Below are 23,126 nucleotides of genomic sequence, written 5' to 3' on the forward strand. Positions count from 1 at the left end.
ACTCAGTTTCCGTTGCTAAACCACAACTTTCTGAGAATCCTTTTCCTCTCACATGGGGCCCGGTCCTGGGCTAGCAAGCCTTAAACTGGCCTAAAGATTCTTTAGGTGAAGGTTCTCTCATTGCCCAAGTTAATGTTACTTAAATGCACTTAATTCTTTGAAATATTATCTTATAAAATGGTTATTGTTAAAAAAAAAAGTGAAGAAAAGTCGTACCTTCTTACCTCCGCATCTATCCATCAACATCTAGAAAAACAAACTTCAAAGGATTGACATGAAATGAAATAATCACATTGTCTGAGTAGTGACCTTACTCGATGTTCAGCGACATGGCCAGTAACTAAGTGTTCTTCTAAGAAAAGCCCAAATTAATTCATCTTTTACCATCAATCTAAAATCTTTATTTCTGATGCTATTTATCACAACCTAGCCTTTAGCAAACTCTGCTTTTATATAATAAGGGGAATAGAAACGGAAGCTTGGAGTCTGGACCATTTGACCTGAATGGATGAATGGTTTCATTCCTTCTAACTGAAAAACAGAACTTTCTCAAAATGAGGAAGGACATTGATTCGTCTAAATGTTTAAAGAAAATGGCCTGTTGGTTCTCCTGAAGCATTTTGAATGAGTTGTTGTATTTCTTGGTTTTGACTGTGGAATGAGGTTGTGTAGCTTCACCTTGGTCTTTGTTTTGCATTCAAACAAGATCTGTGTCTGAGGACCCCGAAACCAATAAATATTGATTGTGATTCTAATCACAATCATCATCACTGAAACAATTGACCTAGTCAGAGAAAATCTATAACATGTTGGTGCAATCAGTGTGAATCAGCAGGTCAGTGATTTTAATTGACAGTGGTTTCATTTCCCCGCTGCACTATGTAACTTCTACTACTATAGCTTCACAATTTGATCTTAGAGAGCATGATCAATTAGAACTGCAAGGTACATCGACCAATGGATTCTGTCTCCCTTAAATAATTTGATCTGTAGAGAAACCAACACGTTAGAAACATGAACTTATGTGAGCGAAGCACACACACAAACATGCATGCTCACACACACCGCACGCACACACACGCACGCACACACGCACGCACACACACACATCCTTATGCGTGCAGCATGCACACAGACTCCAAGACGGCCTACTAATATGGGGGTCTTATGATAATGCGGGGGGTTTATTTGACAAACAGGAACTGAGCTGCTATTCAAAGCATCACATTAAAGGAGGTATTGAACACAGTAGGTTGATTTCTTTTTGTTTGGCGAACAACCTTGCTTTTATATGTGGGGCTATTTATTTTTATCCAAAAATAAAACCTGAACGAAACCTGAGCAGACGCACTGAGCCTTATGGACATACTGAATATGGCTGTGGCTTTTTCATTTCTGGACGTTTGCTTACGTCTGTGCTTTTGTGAGGAAGCAACCGAAGCAACCAGCTTCTGCAACCAAACACGCCAAATATTCTTTAGAGTTACAAATAGAAAAATATAACCGCAAGCGGTGATTAAAGGGGTCCGAGCAAAATTAAAAGTCAAGAACACACTAATGGAAGATATATAAATATAGCATATAATTGTCATACTTAAGGAAAGATGATCCACTCATAAACCTGAACTGCAGCCTCATTCAAATAGTCAAAATGTCTATTGATAAGCACACAACATCCAGAAAACTCAAAGCACACATTTTTAAAGTGAATTAAGGGCTTTCTTCAAAGCATATACCTGAAAAATCTTTGAAATTCTGGGGAAATTAAACATTTGTAGTCAAGACCTCTATCGGAAGAAATATAAATATGACAGAGTTGATTATGAAGGAAAAATGGTTGTTGAAGAAGTTTCCCTTAATGCCATACTGTGTCTTTGTAGTCAGATTCTTGGAAACTAATGAGCCAGAATGTTGATTGCCTGATGAATTGCATGTGCTGTTGAATGTTGTGTTTCTAAAATGAGTAGCAATGACAGAATGCCATGTTCAGCTTGTTCATAACGCTCCATTCAGGATTTGAACTCTCAACCTAAGGATCACCAGTACACAACATTATCCCGATGAGCCACTGACGTTCCTGATAAGCACACAACATCAACAAAACTCCAAGCACACATTTCACGAGAGAATTAAGGGCTTTCTTAAAAGAGTACAGATCTGAAAATTTGCAATGTTAATGGTATCCACCTAATGATAGCCGTATGGTAGTTATACAATAACAAAATGGTAATCTAGGCAAAATGGGTTGAGACTGTGGACGTTTGGCTTTTCAATGAAATTGTGGGAAAAGTAAACATTTTTAGAGCAGAACACCAGGGTGAAAAAGATGCATCTGATTTTAGAGATTAATATGATGAAAGAATTTTGAGTCCAGGTCAATCTAGTAAGGAGAAATCATGCTAGTTCATATTTTTTTTTAATAGCGCAACTTTTGGGTGCAGTACCACAATTTGGGTTTATGGGTATTGGGGGGTATTGGTATCCACCTAATAACAGTCTTTAGTTTTTTTATACAATAACAAAATGGTCATGTAAGTAAAATGGGCTAACTGCTCCAACTTTATTGGTCAATATTTCTCAAATGGAACTAAGTAAATCAAATTCTGTTTAATGATTTTTGTGAGGCTTGGTCTAAAGATTTTATGTGGCGATTTTGGTGAATTTTTGATTATTTTTGTAGCCTGTGAATCTTTTTTATCAGGTTTTATAAATCCATCTGATTCTAGAGATTAATATTCTGAAAGAATTTTGAGTCCAGGTCAATCTGGTGAGGAGAAATAAGCCTAATTCATCATTTTTTACAATAGCGCCACCTTTCCGGTGGCGCTATTCGGTGGCGCTACCGTAAGTTTTTGACTTACGGTATAGGCTGCCGTATGACTTTTACAGAATTTGAGGGAAAAAATAACGTTACAAAAACAATAGGGGACCAAGCAGCTTCGCTGCTAGGACCCCTAAAAAACATATTAGAAATATAGCCCTTATTACATGCAAGTATGAACATTGGTAGCGTGAAATTGTTAAATAATTATTATTATAATATCCTTACCTGAGCAAAGGAAGGGTAACTTTGAGGTGCATCCCATGTCGCTAAATCCATTTTTATACACCGATGCACCAAAGTGTTTCCCAGAACGGTTATCGGGCTCATAGCTCCACCAGCGCCTAAAGGATTGGTTGGTGGCTTCAGAATACGTCCAGGCCCTTCTGGAGAGACCGATCCATGCAGGTTCAGTGATGTTGGAGGAAGCCTGATGGTTCTCTTCTTCATTCTCTATCATGGCAAGGTCAGTGTAATTAGTGCGGCAGTAATTCTTAGCCGACGCCCATGTTTCGATCAGATAGATATGATGGTAGGTTTTATCAGTTGATGGTCCTAAAGCAGAATGAAATTGAGATCAACATACCAATTTCTGACCAGATTCTGAATTCTTTCCTGCATGTTTTTTTTTACATGTGTGGGACGTAGTAGGAGTGTAGTATATGCAGGTATGCGTTTGTTTTTGTTTGTCTCCTCCCGGAAAAGCAAACAAAGTTCAACAAAGAAGAACATTCTCCATCGCTCCAGGTACTATCGGTCCAGATGTCCACACATTCCTAATCTCCTTTAGCATAATTAGGCTCAGGTGCACCAGGTGCAAAGTTCCTGTAATCTGATCTGCTCTTAGTCCATGACTCTGTCCTACCTGTTTTGTCTGTCATGAGGATTACGTCCTCTTTGTTTCTGGCAGAGGCCAGGTCACCATTTCTGCTCCTGCAGTACTCCTGGGCATCAAACCAGGTCTTTCTCTAATCAACAAAAACATATTTATCAAGTCCAGCGCCGGTGAGGCATTCACCTTTGATGGAAGAAAGTGTGTGTTCAATTAGGTTAATCGATAAGCAGAGTAAAGTTAGAGGTTATCATGTGGAAATATTAAGCTTTTTTTTTTTTTACCTGTGTCACATGTCTTTAATAGTTCTTAATCTGGCCTTTCCCATAGAGTCGACTACATTTACAGCTGTTGAAAGTTTGGTAGAAACCACATTCTACTGGATTTAGTCCTATATTCGATTTAGACCCAATTGCATGTGTATGCCAAACACTATCAAAAACCTTGCGTCATTCAATTGAACATTTATTAATTCATCAATTAATTCCTGGGAACACTAGTGGAGAAATGTATAGGTCTGACTAATGCCAAAATTGTGATAAATTAACCAGAGATTAAAATGGAGTGCAGACGTTACCTTATTTGTCCATTAAATAGAGAAGATAATAGTAACCACCTACTTTTGTCTGGTTAACAGCTAGTTTGCATTTGAGTTAATTGATCCGATGTGATTTGAAGAAATGTTGAAAGTTAAGATCTGTGATGAGACTCAAGTCGTGCTGTTATCAAAATATGAAGCACACATTTCACCCCTAGAATTTTCACTGGCCGTGTTATAACATCAATCGCAAAACCTTCCAGTTATTATATAGTTATGTCACATCGGCCTAGCAGCATTCTTAAAAAATAGATTTTTCTCTACCATACCAGAGAAGAGGAGGACAATAATCACCCTGGCGTCCATACCTGCTTTCATTGTAAAATTGAATTCAGAAAAGTACCGATTACATTTTGATTATTGAAGAAGCCATGCTATGGATCGATTTTAATGGATCAATACAAGATACAATGGGAAATGCCACATATACTAATATAATAGCTTCAGCATGTAAATAATAGTATGGTATGCTGTATACTTACACTGTAAGTATCTTTCTATGCTCACTTTTGTTAAATAGAAAATGAGTGAAACTAAGTAGTCCGACAGCTTATCCTATACATATTAAGGATATGGCTCATCCAACCTACTTACAAAAAAACAATCAAGGCCACAACAACGCCCAGTTTAAAGACGACAATTTACATTATGCTTAACACACACCAATAAAACTCAAAGGTCAGTGCACAAAAAACACATGACAAACACTTAACATAAGTTACTTCCTCTTTGAATAGATTAATATTCTATTGATCATTAATGTGTTGGGCTGGAACTATTTTCATTGCATTTTTGTTAGGGTTACGCAGTACTCTTGGTGTGTATGTTCTGCTTCATATGGATTTGTGTGTGTTACTGAAGTGAACTGGTTGGATTGTACAGATTATTGATGCATAGGGTCATGTTGTATATTGAGTGGTTGGTGCTGCTACGTCACCTGTGTTTTCTGAAGTACCAAAGAGGAGTTCATGTTAAGTAAATTCTAATCTTATCGGATTTGATGTTATAATGAACTATACACAGATGGGGGGATTCTACGGAATTGTTTGAAATGGGGTGTTGGGACATTTAAAAAACGCATATTCCATTTCCCCCAATATGGTACTATACATATGTTAAAATAAATCCTGACGATGATATCTTCCAACGGTCGAGATAACTCGACTGATGTCTCGTTCTGTACCGGCGGGGCAGCAGGAACAAAGAGGGTAGTATACAAATGCATACTGAGACTGACGAAACCTTTACAATTTGGAATAAACAAGGACTAAGGGACATGAGGAATAATGTGAGTGAACTGTATAGGTGGGCAGAGGATGATCGGCCAATGAGTATATCTAGAGCAGGGCTACATAGTGCTACAAATGTCTTTCTCTCCCCTGAAAAGATTATTTTGACATCTGTCTGTCAATATCTAATAAATAGGATTGATCTTAATATAATCTTGATTGAAAATGTATTGTATATTGATCAATTTAGGGGGTCATTACATTTTTGGAGGTGGCCACGACAATTGAATCAAATTTCTAGGATAAGTAAACGTCTTGTATTAATATCTACTAAAGTAGGAGGGAGGCCGATCTGACTATTGAGGCCAGCACTCAGTTTGGAAAGTACACATTGAGTGAAGCCTGCTCCTAGCCTAACTTATTTATAGGGTTTGAATTGCTGGGGGTGATGGGGGGGACGTTTTATCCCTGTTTAACTTTTGGTTTGCAGTACTGAGGCGCAGACAGAGAGTGACAGATTCCGAAAAAAAAATTAAAGATCACCGAATGTCTATGTTGGTCTTTTACAATATTTTTTCTCGAAGTAGTGGGATATTGTGCAGAAAAGTGGGCACATGCCTTAAAGTAGGACCTACATAATAGAATAGTCTAGTTTTATACTTATGTTCATTTGCATTGTCCCTATCAAATTAACCTATACCTTGATCCAATAGTTTTTATATATATATTTTATTATAATATTTATTGATATATATCGTAATAATGACTTTTATAAAAAAGCAGCAGTAATCCTTCACAAGCCCCTGATCAGTGCCACACTGCGGCAGAGAGACACATTCCCACAGTACAACAGAACTGATGGAGGCTCACCCATTGCTGACAACTGAACTGTCACTCTTCTGCAACAATGAGGAGTTCAAGAAACTGAGCGGTGGTGCTCTGGCTCTGTACCATCTCTTCATGGAGAACACTCTTCAGCACACCTTCTCAGATACTGTGGCTCTGCTGAAGAGCATCAGAACAGCTGAACGAGATGAGGAAGCTCCGGTAGAAAATAAATGTGCACAGTTCCGTGACCTACAATACAATAATCAACTTCAGCTTCAAGGTAAATTGAGGAAAAGCTGCATAACACGCCGCACGTAACACTTACAGGATAACATTAAACAATCAATATTCAATTCATGGGCACGGTAAGATGGAGAAATTAGGAGTTAATGCCATTGTCTGAATACTTAACATATCGCCCCTCACAAAGGCGACAAAGCTTTTGGACTTTCCATTAAAATATATATTTTTCTTATCTAATAGTTTGATGATTTGTGGATGTCAGATGATTTCAAAAGCATGGATAATGTGATTTTTTAATTTCATATCAATGCTAATAAGGATGGAAGCGGTGGTAAGAGGGTACAACTTTCAAACAATGAACATTTTATTGGATTATACTTCAAAGATGTAAGTAACGTTAACTTGGGCAATGAGAGAACTTCCAACTAAAGAACCTTTAGGCCAGTTGAAGGCTTGCTAGCCCAGGACCTGGCCCCACATGGGAGGAAGAGGATTCTCAGAAAGTTGTGGTTTAGCAACGGAAGTGGAGTGTGGTTCTTCTCCTTCCTGGTCAGGTTCTTCTTTTTTTTAGCAGTGATCTTGAAGGCCAATATCGGAGAGGACAAATGTAAAGTGTGTGCGTGTCTGCGTGCGTGCGTGTGTGCGTACGTGTGTGTGTGTGTGTGTGTATTTTGTGGAAACTGATCAGAAGAGACAACTCACCGCAGCTCCTGGATCTTGGTCTTCACCCAGGCCGGCCTCCAGTAGACGCATTGTTCTCCTTCTGTGTTCATAAAGCTGCAAGGAGGACAGGGGAACAGCATCCTTTAATCAACATCCAAATGAAGATAAATATGAACCTCTGTGGTCATGACAACCTAGCGCTAAATCCTCACTTTAAAACAAATAGATTTGGTCCTTGATTCTGATTCAATGTACAATGAGTGCATTGTGTTGCCCCCTTGACCTAGGGGTAGCCAAGAGGGTATGTTGGCACAAATCCTGTGGTTTATTGTATAACAAACAAGAGACACGAAACAAAGCTCCCATTAGTCTCGCTCGCAGGATTTATTCTGCGGTAACGTGTCCCTGTGGTGTTAATAATCCCCTGGGCGCCGTGCGCCATCTAGTGGCTCGTGAGTCATTCTAGCGAAAGCCGACATTATAAAATTTGATTATTAGATTATTATAGTCAAAAACAAAAAATAAAGGGGTGTCTGCTTTTATATTTTTACTAATGCCTCAAATGTATTTATATTTTTAACCCTTTACACACAATAAGGAACTATTTTTCTAACCCATTACAATTGTGTCGGGGTTTGTTTCCCCTGTGCCGTGCATTTTGTAGGCAAAATGTACTGCGAGGTCATTATGGCAGAGTATTCCCTGCAGGGTAATGCAAGAAGAGGGGTCGCCAATCTTCCACGCCTCTACTTACTCATGAATCCAATCATTTGACGAAACATATAACAATATTAAATTAGATTATCGATGTTTTCAACTATTGTATCACTAACCCTACATGACAGCATTCACACAGAGAGGGTCTTTCTTCTGATACCTAAAGCCTGAGATGGGAATGTTGATTTTCTGGGTGCTGACCTTCTTGTCCATGGTGACGGACAATGCGACCACAAGCAAACATAATTTGATGGTCTATCGTCTGCAAGTGTCAAATACCAAAGTGCTCGGGTGTCTTTGCCCTAGAAGTTAACTTAAGGAAACAAATCATTTCACACTGAAGCTTTGAGGGTTCGAGGGACAGAGTTTGTCAATCCCGTACTAAAACACACTCACGCTCGCATGCACACACACGCACGCACGCACGCACGCACGCACGCACACACACACACACAAACACATATTTATACATTACGTTTTACTTTAAATAAAATTTTCTATTTTCATTAACTTCTTCAGAATTCACTATATTAAGATATTTTCACACATACACACAACCATACACACACACACACACACACACACACACACACACACACACACACACACACACACACACACACACAGTTTCAGTTCGAGTAGAAGGCATGTACTGTAATGCCTTGGACTTGCGTCATGCCATGTGCTTGTCATCGCGGACCACGAAGGAGAAAAGCCAGACTCCACTTCCGTTGCTAAACCACAACTTTCTTAGAATCCTCTTCCTCCCATGTGAGGCCAGGTCATGGGCTAGCAAGCCTTCATCTGGCCTAACGATTCTTTAGCTGGAGGTTCTCTCATTGCCCAAGTTAACGTTACTTAAGTACATTTAATTCTTTGAAATTCTATCGTGCTTATTGTTAAAAAAAAAAGCTAAGAAAAGTCGTACCTTCTTACCTCCACTTCCATCCTTATCAACATCTAGAAATAAACAACAAACTCCAAGGATTGACCTGAAATGGAATTATCCCATTATCCCTGCTTTTAATATATATAATATATCTGACATATCATCTAACTGTGTGCAAGTAAAAAAAAGTATTTTAATGGACAGTTTGACAGTTTGACTTATGAGGTGTCAATATCGCACGTAGAGATAAGTATGCATTTGGCCTAAGCACAATTTCCATTTCATTTGGCTTATTTGTTATCAATCATTTATTTTTGATGGCTTTTAGGTAGGATCAATGATATCCGAGTAGTGACCTTGCTCAAAGTTTTATGACATGGCCAGTAATTAAGTGTTCTTGTCAGAAATGTCCAAATTTATTCACCTTGTAACATCAATCTACAATAGTTGAACACATTGTATTTCTGATGCTATTTGTCACAACCTAGCCTTTACCAAACTCTGCTTTTACATAATGAGGGTATAGAAAAGGCAGCTTGGAGTCTTGACCCTTTGAACTGAATGGATGAATGCGTTCATTCCTTCTAACTGAAAAGCAGAACCTTCTCTAAATGAGGAAGGACATCAGGGGCGTCGCCACATGGGGGTCAGAGGTTGGCCACCCCGCTGGCCCCGCCGAGTCTGAAAAAAGAAAATAAAAAAATCCTGAACGGAAACGGTCTAAAGAAAGCTGAAATATATGCACTATTAGATTGATCTAACTTTGAGTTATTATTCTTGTTCAAAGTGTGACTGTTTTGCAGCCAAACAAGATGTGTGGCTGAGGACCTCCAAACCAAGAAATATTGATTGTGATTCTGATCACTATCGTCATCACTGAGACAATTCAGAACATGTTGGTGCAATCTGTGTGAATCAGCCGGTCAGTGATTATTATTGACAGTGTTTTCATTTCCCTGCTGCACTATTTAACTTTTACCACTATAGCTTCACAATTTGATATTAGAAAGCATGATCAAAAGAGAACTGCAAGGTACATCGACCAATGGATTCTGTCTCCCTTAAATAATTTGGTCTGTAGAGAAATAATAGTTGCTTTTAAAAATGTAATGACTGGAGTCAAACGTTAAATATTACGGCTTTGATTCATTAAAATGTTTGATTCTAATATTGTGATTAATGCAGCATGAGTACAGTACAGTTCCAGCGTATGATTACACGAGTGAGATGCCGTAGATGAGGCCACTGAAAGACCTTTCACTGTGACATTTTTTACGCTGGAGCAACCTTTTTTTTAATACTTAAATTCTAAACTATAAAAGCAGAGCAGAGACACTGCAGGCCATATAAACAGCGATGAGGCACAAGAAGGATACATTTTGACATGTAACTAATATAACTCTGATCTGGACACCAACTAGGAGGACTGATTTGATTTGTCTGCGATAAAAAGGGCTGCTTTTTAAGCCCACCGACACACAGTCGATGTGTCATAGGTTCCTTTAGTGATGGAGAGTGGTGTGATTGTTTCCTACCACAACACTTCTACATCTTAGCCATAACCTCCCCCCTTACACCTCCACTCTCACCATCTCTGGTCGTCTAAAAGTCTGAGAACATGTTCCATGTAATGTACATTTACATTGAGTCAATAGGATATGTGCATGGCAATGGAAAAAAAGTGTTATTTATGAGAAGCAATTTAGCTGTGTGTATTTATGGTGTTAGTTGTGTGTATTTATATCTCTACTCAGAGGTTTTTTGGCATAACTCAGAAGTTTGCGTTTGAATACAAACACTTTCTTTTATGTGTGTTAATATTATGAGCCTCCCGAATGCGAAAGAATAAACAGCAATTTAATCATTGAGATGCATTTAGTATATTGCAATAACTGCAGTAGCGTGGTGTTTCCACTAGATGGCAAGCTGCTATCAACAGCAGTTGATTAATAAGGCTTAGCTGTCATCATTACGTATTACTACGATTTTATAAAAAGGTTTAGGCCTAAAGGGGCTTTAGGCTGCATACTTTGCAGTGTGGTGACATATCAAATTATCCAAAGAAGCATGATGTGAGAAGAAAGATGCAATTTTATTTGACTGATCTACGTAATGGCCAGCTTCCAGTGTACACATTGTTCTCCTTCTGTGGTCATAAAGCTGCAAGGAGGACAGGGGAACAGCATCCTTCAATCAACATCCAAATGAAGATCAATATGAACCTCTGTGGTCATATGCAATGTGTTGGGGGGATACATTTTGTAAGCGAAAATGTACTACGAGGGGGTCATTATGGCAGAGCGTCCCCAGCAGGGTGATGCAAGCGGAGGGGTCGCCAATCATCCACGCCTCTACTTAATCAAGAATCCATTCATTTGTCAAAACATATAACAATATTAAAGGGACATATTATACCACCAGGTGTGAGTGTGATTAGCCTTACAAGCTGTTTCGAAAATCTGCCCCATAAGACATCACTAGTGAGCGTGTCCACCTAGATCTGTGCTGGATAGATCAGTCTACCAGCCTACCCAGTGGACTGAAGTAAACATTGCTCATCTATCCAGCACAGATCTAGGTAAACACGCCCACTAGTGATGTCATATGGGGCAGATTTTCAAAACGGCTTGTAAGGCTAATCACACTCACACCTGGTGGTATAATATGTCTCCTTTAAATTAGATTATTGATGTTTTTATCCATCTATTTATTATTGTGTTGCTTGCGAAAAAGCAAAGTGGTATGTTTGGTTTTATGTCTGTTGGACTAATGCATGAAAGGCAATCATTTAACGTGAGATAAATTTGGAATTACTCTTGGAGAGAAGAACCTGGCAACAGAGAAGCTTTCTAGACATAGTTCCACATGTGAGTACTTTGTAGACCACACTTGAGATTTCTCAAAAGGAATGAATACTGAACATATCCACAGAAAGATGCCTGGTTAGCTGAATATTGTTATAACCAGGATATTCGCTTCATTCCCCATTTATTTAATCAAAAATTAGGGCACACCTCTGACCAGTAGAAATTGCCATTGCCGTGGCAGAGCACAGAATGTTTGAACATGAATGACAAGGTCCGAGCCGGTACTTACATGACAGCGTTCACAGAGGGAGGGTCTTTCTTCTGATACCTAAAGCCTGAGATGGGAATGTTGATTTTCTGGGTACTGACCTTCTTGCAGCAGTGGGACACCTTACTGTCAAACCGCTTCTACAGGAAAACACAAAACCAAAACAGGTCAAGTCGATGCAATATGTATAGCCCCTAATCACAGTTCCAGGCTCAAAAGGCTTTACAGGCCATATATTATGACACCTCCTAACCCTAGTCCCCCAAATAGCAAGGAAAATCTCCCTTTATTATCAAGGAGAAACCTTGAGCAGAAAGGCAGAGGAAGGATCCCTCCTTCTAGAGATTTGAGGAGTGCAATGGGTGCCTTTTGTGACACACACAATGAAAGCATTGCCACCAAACATTTGAATTCAAATTAAATTGATAGAAATGGAAAAATATGTATTGTCCATGGTGACGGACAATGCGACCACAAGCAAACATAATTTAATCGTCTATCGTCTGCAAAGTGTCAAATACCCAAGTGCTTGGTGTCTTTGACCTAGAAGTTAACTTACTAGATTCCTGAGCCATAAGGGCCAGGACACCGGCAAAAATGAGCCAGGCAGGCCAGTCTGAAGACAATGGGATGCATGCTTGCTGTCTGGAGATGAGCCTATTCAGGAGGTCTTTGGTGATGGTGGTGGATAGTGGTTGCTGCTGGTGGATGTCTTCTTGGGCAAAGCTCTGCTTTACATGCAAAAAGGAGGAAGCAAAACCTGTTTTACCCCGGAGCTGTGAGGGCTTAATACTGTGGAATGAGGTTGTGTAGCTTCACCTTGGTCTTTGATTTGCATTCAAACAAGATGTGTGGCTGAGGACCAAAAAAACAAGAAATATTGATTGTGATTCTGATCACAATCATCATCACTGAGACAATTGACCTAGTCAGAGAAAATCTATAACATGTTGGTGCAATCAGTGTGAATCAGCCGGTCAGAAATTTTAATTGGCAGTGGTTTCATTTCCCCGCTGCACTATGTAACTTCTACTACTATAGCTTCACAATTTGATCTTAGAAAGCATGATCAATTAGAACTGCAAGGTACATCGACCAATGGATTTTGTCTCCCTTAATTAATTTGGTCTGTAGAGAAACAATAGTTGCTTTTAAAAATGTAATGAATAATGAATGAATAATGCAGCATGAGTACAGTACAGTTCCAGCGTATGAATACACAAGTGAGATGCCGTAGATGATGGCACTGAAAGACCTTTCGCTGGTGAACTTCCGATAAACACCAAACACAAGGTCTGAGGAGCTAGAGGAAGCTTAGGATCCTGTCAGTCACAACTATTCTCCAGAATCTCTCTATTGCGATGTCACAAACCACACGCCAGAGACGGAATTCAGACACTGTAGAGGAAGGTTTCATTGCCTTGCTCTTTAGTACGTTGCGTTTTCACTGTTCTCTCTGTGTTGTTTAGGGGCTGCTTTGGAGCATGCATTGCGTTCTTTATACATCTTCTCCAAGACCCTGCGAAGATATGCATATTCGTTAGTAACCTAAGCTAAGCAGACATTCATCAACTAAGCGCAATTCATCAATATTATTAATTGATATTGTTGGCAACTCAATATTCCAATGGCCTGCTCGGTTATACAAAATCATGCCAGGTAGGCCATCATGGCCCGTCTGGAGCAGTCATCCAATCTATTATCTTTAATACAAGCCTGTATTTCTGTTGTGTGGAAGTTGCCCACAATACTTGACTTATTGTGGGCTCCTCCAGAGTGCGTGTGGAGATGGCTGATTTAACCTCTGCATATTAATCCATGTGCAACAAGTGTGCAGGAATAACATTAATGTTATTTCTAACAATACAGGTTGCATGGTTCAGCCAATGATGTTATGTTTTAATTGAATTAGTTTATGAAGATTAAGGATCAGAATCATAACGCTCATCGATGTATCACAACCTCCAGTACAACACAATGCTTGCTTGGACCTCAATTTTGCAGCCCAATAACATTTGAAACGTTTTCCGAGACATTGACCAAGTCCAAAAAAAGCTGTCAGACGGAGACAGCGAGGACGTTGAGGAAGTGACCACGCCCGACAGCCTAACTGTTTAGAGCAACATGATGGTCGTGGACTCCAGTCTGAACTCTCCCTGGAAGGAGCCACCCAACACACAGAGTGGTTCTGACTTTGAGTCTCTGGTGGAACACAACGGCTGTGGCCCTGGGGTTACTGGAGGTGGACCTCCTCCAGGAGCTGAGCCAGCAGCAGGAGACTCTGTCTCTGTTTTCTCCACCATAGGATTATAACACAACAAAGATAGACTTCAAGGGTTCAACTGACAACACATACAGTACATGGGTGTATTAGCTGCTCCAACCACGGCAGCAACAGATTTGGTAAACGTGTTAAAGTAGCAGTCTGAGTTTGATCCTCTGTACTGCAGGAATCAGGAACAGAACAGGATCAGCAACCAGGCTTTTGAGTTTCAGCTGCTGGCTTGCTTTTAACCATTCATTAACATTACTACATGCAGTTATATGCATTAAGTAACAACTGACTCACAGCACACCTGTGGTCAAGTAATCGTTTACTAATGGTGTCCATGTTAACCATGGTATTTATACATTATTTAATGTGGTTAGGGTTAAACCTAATTCTATTAAAGAATGGATAAATGAATCATAATTAACTATTAGTAACCATGAACACCATTTTTTCTGAGGATCACTAGACCATGCGTTAGCCGTTTTTGCATGAATTGCTTCGCATAAAAAAACACTTTTTTTCCATTCCCATGCACACATCCTAATGACTCAATGTAAATGTACATTACATGGAACATGTTCTCAGACTTTTAAACAACCAGAGATGGTGAGAGTGGAGGTGTAAGGGGGGAGGGTATGGCCAAGATGTAGAAGTGTTGTGGTAGGAAACAAGCACACCACTCTCCATTACTAAAGGAACCTATGACACATCGACTGTGTGTCGGTGGTCTTAAAAAGCAGCTCTTTTTTCTCACTCACACACAAATCAAATCAGTCCTCCTCGTTGGGGTCTACATTAGCGTTATACGCCATGTCAAAGCTTATCCTTCTGGTGCCTCTTCTCATCGCTGTTTATATGGTCTGCATTGTCTCTGCTCAAGGTATGTATACTTTCCTCACCTAAATCACTCATTTTGTATTCTATAGTTAATAATTGAGGTATTAACAAAAGGTTGTTCCAGTGTAAAAAGATTCAATGCTACAACATTGGAATGACAAATCACTTTAAAGTTGATGATGAGGAGGAGGCTGTTCATTCATACATTTATATCCTCTACATCGCTTCTTCCTCCAGGTGGAATCGCCCATTGCTGTCTGAAGTTTAAAGGAACCGAAGTGACGTTGAGAAAACTGAGAAGCTACCATGTGCAGGAAAGCCCATCATGCCCTCTGCGTGCAGTCGTGTAGGTTTTTATTTTCAACGGCGACAATATTTTATTTTACAACCAAGCAATCATAAACCCTTATGGAAACTATTGTCTATTGTCCTCCCTATTGTCTGCAGTTTCACCACAGTCAGGAACAAGCGGATCTGTGCAGAGCCCAACAAGCCGTTGACCAGGAAAAGCATGGCCTACCTTGAAAGAAAAAAACAAAAAAACAGGAGACCTCCACACTTTCACTCCAAAATCTCCATCCTCTGAGAGGTTGAGGGCCATAAGTAGTTGTTCAGTTGGGACAGTATCGACATAACAACTACATCAATGTTTTTTTTGTAAACTGACTTGATGATTACCATACTTTATTTTGATATGTACATTTTGTGGACAAAGTGTAAAAATCAACCTACAATTTAGAATTGTCATTTATTTGTGTTTTTATAAAACTATTTTATACATTGTGTATTTTGATGCAGTATATATGATTATCAATACAATACTATGCATTATAATAAATGATCCTTGTTAATTATTATGAATATTCGTTTATGAAGTATTCAATTATTCAAATAATCATAATTAAGAATGTTCATGTCCTATTCAATTTGTACCTGTATTCCATGTATGTCTGTAAGTATTAGTGACAAATAAATATGATGAGTTAAAGCATCAGGAATCATTCTCTTTGCCTTTCAGCAAGCTGTTATCCTGAAAGATGCTCTTCCTTAAACCCCTTCATCAGCCCCTATCTTCCCCTTACACTAAATAATGGGTGAGGATGGGTCGACTTATTAACCCTAAAAAACGATTTATCCGGCTGTTAGATTGGTAGCCAAAATACATGATAAGACATAAAAAACTTTTTTTACAAAATTAAGTATAAATAGAAACAAAGAACGACATAAAAGACACAAAATAATAATAATAGTGTGGTTTGCTTTGCAACCACACTAATTACACATACAGGTCACACATGGCACAGAATGTAGTGGAAGTGCCTTCCTCTTTGTAAAACTAAATATTTTTAATAGAAAGACCATCCGTCCAGGTGCTGCCAAATGGTGACGCACAATATTTATTGAACCGCAGTCCAGTTATTCAGCCAAGTCACTGCGTCGCTGTCAATTTTGTCGTGTCTACATATTTGTACAAATATGGTCTACGGATATAGTTTGTCGGTTACTGAATCTTCAAGTTTTGTTTATGTAAGTATCCGCTCATCATCCCAGTACAACACATTTAACTTAAGACAGTTGCAGGAAACTTCCCTGGGTGTGAACGAAAGCGAGAGAGAGAGAGAGAGCAAAAGAGAAAGAGAAAGAAAGTCAGAAAGAATGGTGTGAGAGAGAACCTATAGATAGACAGAGAGACAAAGAGAGACAGAAAAGGACAGAGAGAGAGACAGAGAGAGACCAAAGAGAGAGACAGTGATAGTGTGAGACAGAGAGAGACAGAGATGATGAGTGAGAGACAGCATGTGTGAGAGAAAGTGCATTACTCACCACTGAGCTGGGGGGGGGGGGTTGGAGAGGAAATGGATGGGGGTTTAGGGTCTGGTTTCTGCTAGTTGCTTGCACCACAGCAAAATGAGTGTTGCATATGTGCTCTCTACAAATGATTACAACAATAACCCCCATCAACAAGATTATAGTGACTCCCCTTGGGTTCAATAAATGTGTATTAAAAGTAAAAAAAACTTTTGATATATTTATATATTTTTTTTAATGGCCCTCTTGTGTGATTTTCCATAAATATTCAATACAATGATTCAATTAATAATGAAACTGAAACTCTGTTTAAAACCTCTGATAGAAATGACCAATGAAAATCTATCTGTTGGGGGGGGGGGGGCAAGTTTGTTTGCTCACATCTTCCAAGAACTGACCCGTACGTACACCCAGAAACACACACACACACACACACACGCACACACGCACACACGCACACACGCACACACGCACGCACACACGCACACACGCACACACGCACACACGCACACACACACACACACACGCACACGCACACGCACACGCACACGCACACACACACACACACACACACACACACACACACACACACACACACACACACACACACACACACACACAGATTAAGAGATTCCAGGATGTGGTATCTTCAGATGTCATCTTAATCTTAAGTGGTTAAAATACTAGTATGATTTCTGCCAATACATCTTCTATATTTAAGACTTTGTTGATCTGTGGTGGTCTTTCTTTTAATCAGCAACAATCTTTCAAAGCAAATAATTGGTTTGAACCTATTTTAACAAGGGTTCCTATGTTTGGGGCATTTGCTCCTACTCTTTGTTTGCATTTCAATCAATATTTATAATAGCTAAAATGCATTCCTTACAAAGTGGAATAAATACCTAAGCGCAATGATCAATTGTTAAATCTGTAAAGCTCAATGCCCACTTAAAACCAGCAATTGATAGTATGGGGAAATTAGTATGGAAAATACTTTTTTTTACTTTTAGCCTTGGTTTACTTCAAAATCTAAGTTTTTGTTGAAAGAATATCATCCACCAGTATTTTGTGTTATTATTTAATTATGCACACCTGCCATCCATCTCCATCATCTCTGCCTTTCTTAAACCCTGGTTCTTCATCCACTTATCGCCAGATTGTTGTTTCAACCATAGTGCTAGATACCAGTTTCGGCTCTAGTGAATTTTTGGATTTCTAAATACTTTTTGTGCTCCGTGTTTTATCCTTTTCACAATCTCTGTGTTCTCCTTGCCTCAGGACCACCAACCCCGTACCTGCCTGCCATCCAGCCTGTGTGCGCTATCTAAAATCAAATAATCTACAAATATTTAATTTGATCTTTTACAAGGAATCTAGCAAGTTTTCTTGGTCACATCTTCCTCTGATTGTGGTTCTAAGAACTGAGTCCGTACTAACTTATATTTATACTGATATTTATAATAGCTAAAATACATTCCTTTCAAAGTTCAGTGCAACGGCCAATTGTTAAATCTGCGAAAGTCAATGCCCACCCAAAACCGGCAATTGATAGCATGGGGAAATTACATAAGCTATCAAATATAAAATAATAATAAATGTATTTAACTTTTTCTTTTGTTTTGTTTATTTACAATAAAAACTCACAATAGGGCTCATATAAACCATTTCCAACCAAGCAATTTATTGAACCATTAATAAAAAAATAAAGTCACATACTTGAATGTGAATTGACAATAGAAAGTTTTTATTTTACATTCATCGCTGACATGGTATTACATGGAGAATACCTGATGATAATAATATAGGTAAGGATAGATTAAAATACATTATATTTATAACTTATATACTTATATAACAAAAAATCGTCTAATCGTCTAAAAGAGCAGTCTTTTTTGTTGTTAACACCATTCAAGCCACCACAGTGGGTTCTGTTGGCAAAACACACATTCTCCTGCGATTCCTGCTAATTCGCCTCCCTCTATTGTTGCTTTTCCTCGGCCTAACGCTTCCTTTTGCTGATCTGGGAGAGTCTGTGGAAGCTCTGTTGTCTCCTCCAACCTTGTCTTCGTTCTCCTGTAGTGCTCTAAGTCTGTCCTCGTTCACCTTCTTAATGGCTCTTCGGGTCCATGTACCGTTAGGGTCGGCGCAGATTCTTCTCACATTCTGCCCAGTCTTCCTTGTGAACCTTCGATTGAGATGTGAAAGTACACAAGGTTAAATGCAAGGGAAAAAAGCACATGTTTGTCATTGGCAGGTAGTTGGTCGTTGGTCTGTATTGACTGTGGGACTTGTGTTGTGTCGAGACTTACACAACAGCAGCGATACCACAGATTGTTGTCGATTGATTCCTGTAGTCCACAATCTTGTTCACAGGGACTTTGGTGCCAGACACTTTGAGACAGCATCCTTGCACTGGTCCATGGGCTACAGAAGAAAGGAACAAGAAAAACAGAGTTTAATTCAAAACTTTAGTTTCACTGAGCCTGATGGCTGTTAGGGAAGGGTGAGTTGGGAGACTCACTTGAGTAGACATTGCCAGGCCAGGCAGCAAGGAGGGTGAAGAAGACCAATCCCAGCTTCATCTTCTCAGTGAGCACCTATAGGTTGATATACAGAGGTTGGAGCCTCGCTGTCTTAAGGCCGTGAGTGAGAGTCTGGATCAATGGAATCCACCTGTAGGAGCAGCCTAAATGGATGGTTGTTCTGATGGGTGATGTCCGTATAACTCTGCAATGGCCTTGACAGAACTAAGGAACTGTTCTTCACCTTTCTGGAGACTGTATGAAAGGTCTATGATCTCGGCCTTTTAAAACGCTTGTCTTTCCGGTCCACCCCAACAAACCCCCACCCCATTGGCCAACAGCCATCACTCTTCTCTTAAGTGAAAGATTCCGTGGCGGTAGGGAGAGGGTGGTTTGGTCGAGGTGTGTTGAGGGGAGGGGGGGAAATACCATGAGGTTCTCTAGTTCTTGCATTGTGACAGCTTCATCTCGGCAACAGACCACAAAATAGTAGCATCCTGTACAAACACACACCTTTGTTCTCACTTTCGTGCATGCTGTGCACATAGACACACATATAGAGGTGCGTGCATATACAAGCATTTCCATATGCACAATTACACATACAGTGTGTGTGTTTGTGTGTGTGTGTGTGTATACTGTAGGTTGTGGTACTCTGCCGTCGGCTGGCTGCAGAGGCCAGAGCTTGCAGTAATATAGAGTGACATGAGAAGAGAACTGTATATCTGAGTAGCCCTTTGGCCTTCAGGTCAGCAAAGTCTGGCTTATTTCTCCATTAAACAATTAAAAAACGCTCCAAATAAACATTCCACTACAGTACATTTGAGTCTCAGACTAGCGTGAGACCCTCGCCTTTATGCACATCATACTGAGAGGGTTTTAAACTCTAACCATAACTGTGGTTTGTCGGTTTGTCGGAGTGAAAGCGGAAAACTAACGCAAAGATCTCAATAATAATGTTGAAAGGGAGCTTTCTGAAATGCATGGGAGAATATTTAGAAACGTGATTAAAGGTACGCCTTGTTGTCATACATACAAGAAAAGAAACCACTCTATATTTTTATATTTAACTGAGCTCTGTTGGCCTGTGCTGAGATAGATGTTGTTGTGATGTGAACTATGTGGGAATTGTATATGAGTTGAACAATTTGGGATAATGGTAGTGTAGCCATGATTCCTGCTAGGGGGAGCTGTGGGTAAGTAGGGCTGATTCCAGGTGTGGTTGAATTTATTGGGAGCACTCTGTAGTTCTCTATACCAGAGCATGGTGCCGTTTGTGATACTGACTCTGGCTATAGATAAACTGACCTTTTGGTAAGGAGGTTGTGTGGTACGTTCCAAGAGCAGATGTAACCACAGATAGGTAGAGAAGCAGGTAGAAGACTGGAACGGGAAAGAACCATGATAAAATAAAAAACTAAAAGTAAAAAGTCCACTGACAACAACAATACAGATGAGCGACTGCGAGAGGTAAACAGATTAGTGTGAGTTAGAAGAGTGAATGTGAGAAAGATCTGTGTTGAGTCGGTGCTCCACACTTTATTCATCACCTGTAGAGCAGTATCAGTACGGCGATCTAAGTAACACCTTGGAACCGACCTTCAGGGGACTTATTGAAGAGCTAATATGAAACTGCTAATTGACTCCATGCCTGTCCCACCTTTCAGTGGACAGCATGGTCCACTGACATCAAATCCTGCAGGTGACACATTTACAATGTGTAATGGGTTCAGTGATTTATAGGATTTGTTCTCTGTGGATAGCAGAGGTGCTGGTGAGGGGATACACTCACACATGCTTACTTTTTGCAAATAAAGAATTACATGGAGAAATTAGAAAGAAACAACACACACACACACACACACACACACACACACACACACACACACACACACACACACACACACACACACACACAAACACCAAACACAAACACACACACACGCACAAACATTCACACAACTACATACATAAACAAACAAACGTAGACATGCTAAGGTTCCACAGAAAATGTATAGATCCTTTGGTTTTATTTCCATATTTTTTTTATTTGCACAAAAATCCTTCAATATGTCTCCTATAAACCATGGCAACTAAGCAATTCAGTGGACCATGGATCAAAATTCCCTTTATTGAGAATTTACAATAGAAAAGTGTTTATTTTTACATTCATTGATAGCATGTTATTACATTGAGAATACCTGCCAATAATAATATAGGTAACGATAGATTAAAATACATTGTACTAAGTAGGTCAACAAAAATAGAAAACCTTCTGAAAGAGTAGTCTTTTTGTTGTTGCTTAACACCGTTTATGCCATCACAGTTGTTTCTAATGGCAAAACACACTTTGTCCAGCGATTCCTCCAATAACTCCTCCTTTAACATCTCTTTTCCTGTCTGCCAAGCTTCACCTTTGCATCCCTCTTCCATTCTTTCTGGGGACCCCTTCGAAGCTCTGTTGGCTCCTCCAGCCTTGTCTATGTTCTTCTGTATTACCGCTAATCTGTCGGTGTTAACCTTTTGTATGGCACTTTTCTCCAGTTTCTCTTTGGGTTTGGGCAGATTCTTCCCACATTCTGCACAACCTTTTTTGTGAACCGTCGATTGAAATGTGAAAGCAAACGATCAATAGGAATAATATTGATTCAGGGGGTGGTGTGCTCTACAGACAATGTCAAATATACAATGAGGTTAAATGCAAGGGGAACAACACTTGGTTGTTGGCAGGTAGTTGGAGCTGTGTTGATCATGGGACGTGTTTCGAGACTCACACAACAGTGGCGATTCCATAGATTGCCCTCGATTGATTCCTGTAGTCCATAATCGTATTTGGCTTTCCTGTGGGACAATTTGAGAAAGCATGCTGGCATTGGTTCATTGGCTAAAGAATACAAAATCAAGAAACAGAGTTAAATACAAACCATACATTTAGCTGAAAGTAATAAGTGCAAAGGCAACAACAATTATTCAAGGCAGCCTGATGGCTGATAGAGAAGGGAGGGGGAAGGGGGGGGGACTCAATTGAATAGATGCCGGTCCATGCAGCGAAGAGGGTGAAGAAGACCAATCCCAGCATCATCTTCTCAGTAAGCCACTATAGGTTGATGAGCGAGAGTCCAGATCAACGGAATCCACGTGGAGGAGCAGCCTAAAATGATGGTTGTTCTGATGGATGAAGTCCTTATTTCCAAACGTGGTATACTATGGAAGGTCTATGTTCCTGGTTTTAAAACACTTGCCTTTCCGATCCAACCCAACCAACCCCCACTCCATTGTCTGACCTCCACCACCACCCTTGATCATCAGTCATAGATTCCGTGGCGGCATTGGGGTGGGTGGGTTGCTTGTGGGGAGGGGAGGGGGGGAAAATACCGTGAAGTTTCATGCATAATGCAGAGGGACTCGATGATGAGACAGCCCCCCCGCCCAGACCACAAAACAGTAGCATCCTGTATGAACATACGCCTACCCAATTTCATATGTAATTAATTGTGTGCATTCACACATAGAGGTGATTGAATATACAAGCATTTACATACGCACGACACTTGCACACACATACACACACACACACATCATGGTACACTGGCCTCAGCTGGCTGCAGATGCCACAGGTTGCATTAATATAGATTGACAAGAGAAGAGAACAGGATATCTGAGTAGCCCTTTAGCCTGTAGGTTAGCAAAGACTGGGTAATCAACCGATAAGAACAATACAAAAGAGAGACTGCAAGAGGGAAACTGATTTGTGTGAGTCATAAGAGGGAATGAGAGAGAGATCCATGTTA

The 23,126-nt window shown here is 39.8% G+C and overlaps 1 long non-coding RNA gene and 1 pseudogene across 2 annotated transcripts; both read right to left on the bottom strand.

Moving 5' to 3' along the window:
• Positions 1 to 973: 973 nt before the first annotated feature.
• LOC307085780 (E-selectin-like) lies at positions 974 to 4,557 on the bottom strand (annotated as a pseudogene). Its single transcript has 4 exons — positions 4,521 to 4,557; positions 3,519 to 3,839; positions 3,050 to 3,376; positions 974 to 987 (listed from the first exon to the last, which is right to left on the bottom strand). The product of its transcript is annotated as an E-selectin-like (transcript).
• Positions 4,558 to 18,484: 13,927 nt separating this feature from the next.
• Positions 18,485 to 19,578, bottom strand: LOC307085983. Its single transcript, XR_013812397.1, has 3 exons — positions 19,335 to 19,578; positions 19,123 to 19,237; positions 18,485 to 18,998 (listed from the first exon to the last, which is right to left on the bottom strand). It is a non-coding gene; the product is annotated as an uncharacterized lncRNA (long non-coding RNA).
• Between the last annotated feature and the right edge of the window lie 3,548 nt (positions 19,579 to 23,126).

The sequence above is a fragment of the Pollachius pollachius genome (genome assembly GCF_949987615.1).
Source record: "Pollachius pollachius genome assembly, chromosome: 14".
Taxonomy (NCBI): Eukaryota; Metazoa; Chordata; class Actinopteri; order Gadiformes; family Gadidae; genus Pollachius; species Pollachius pollachius.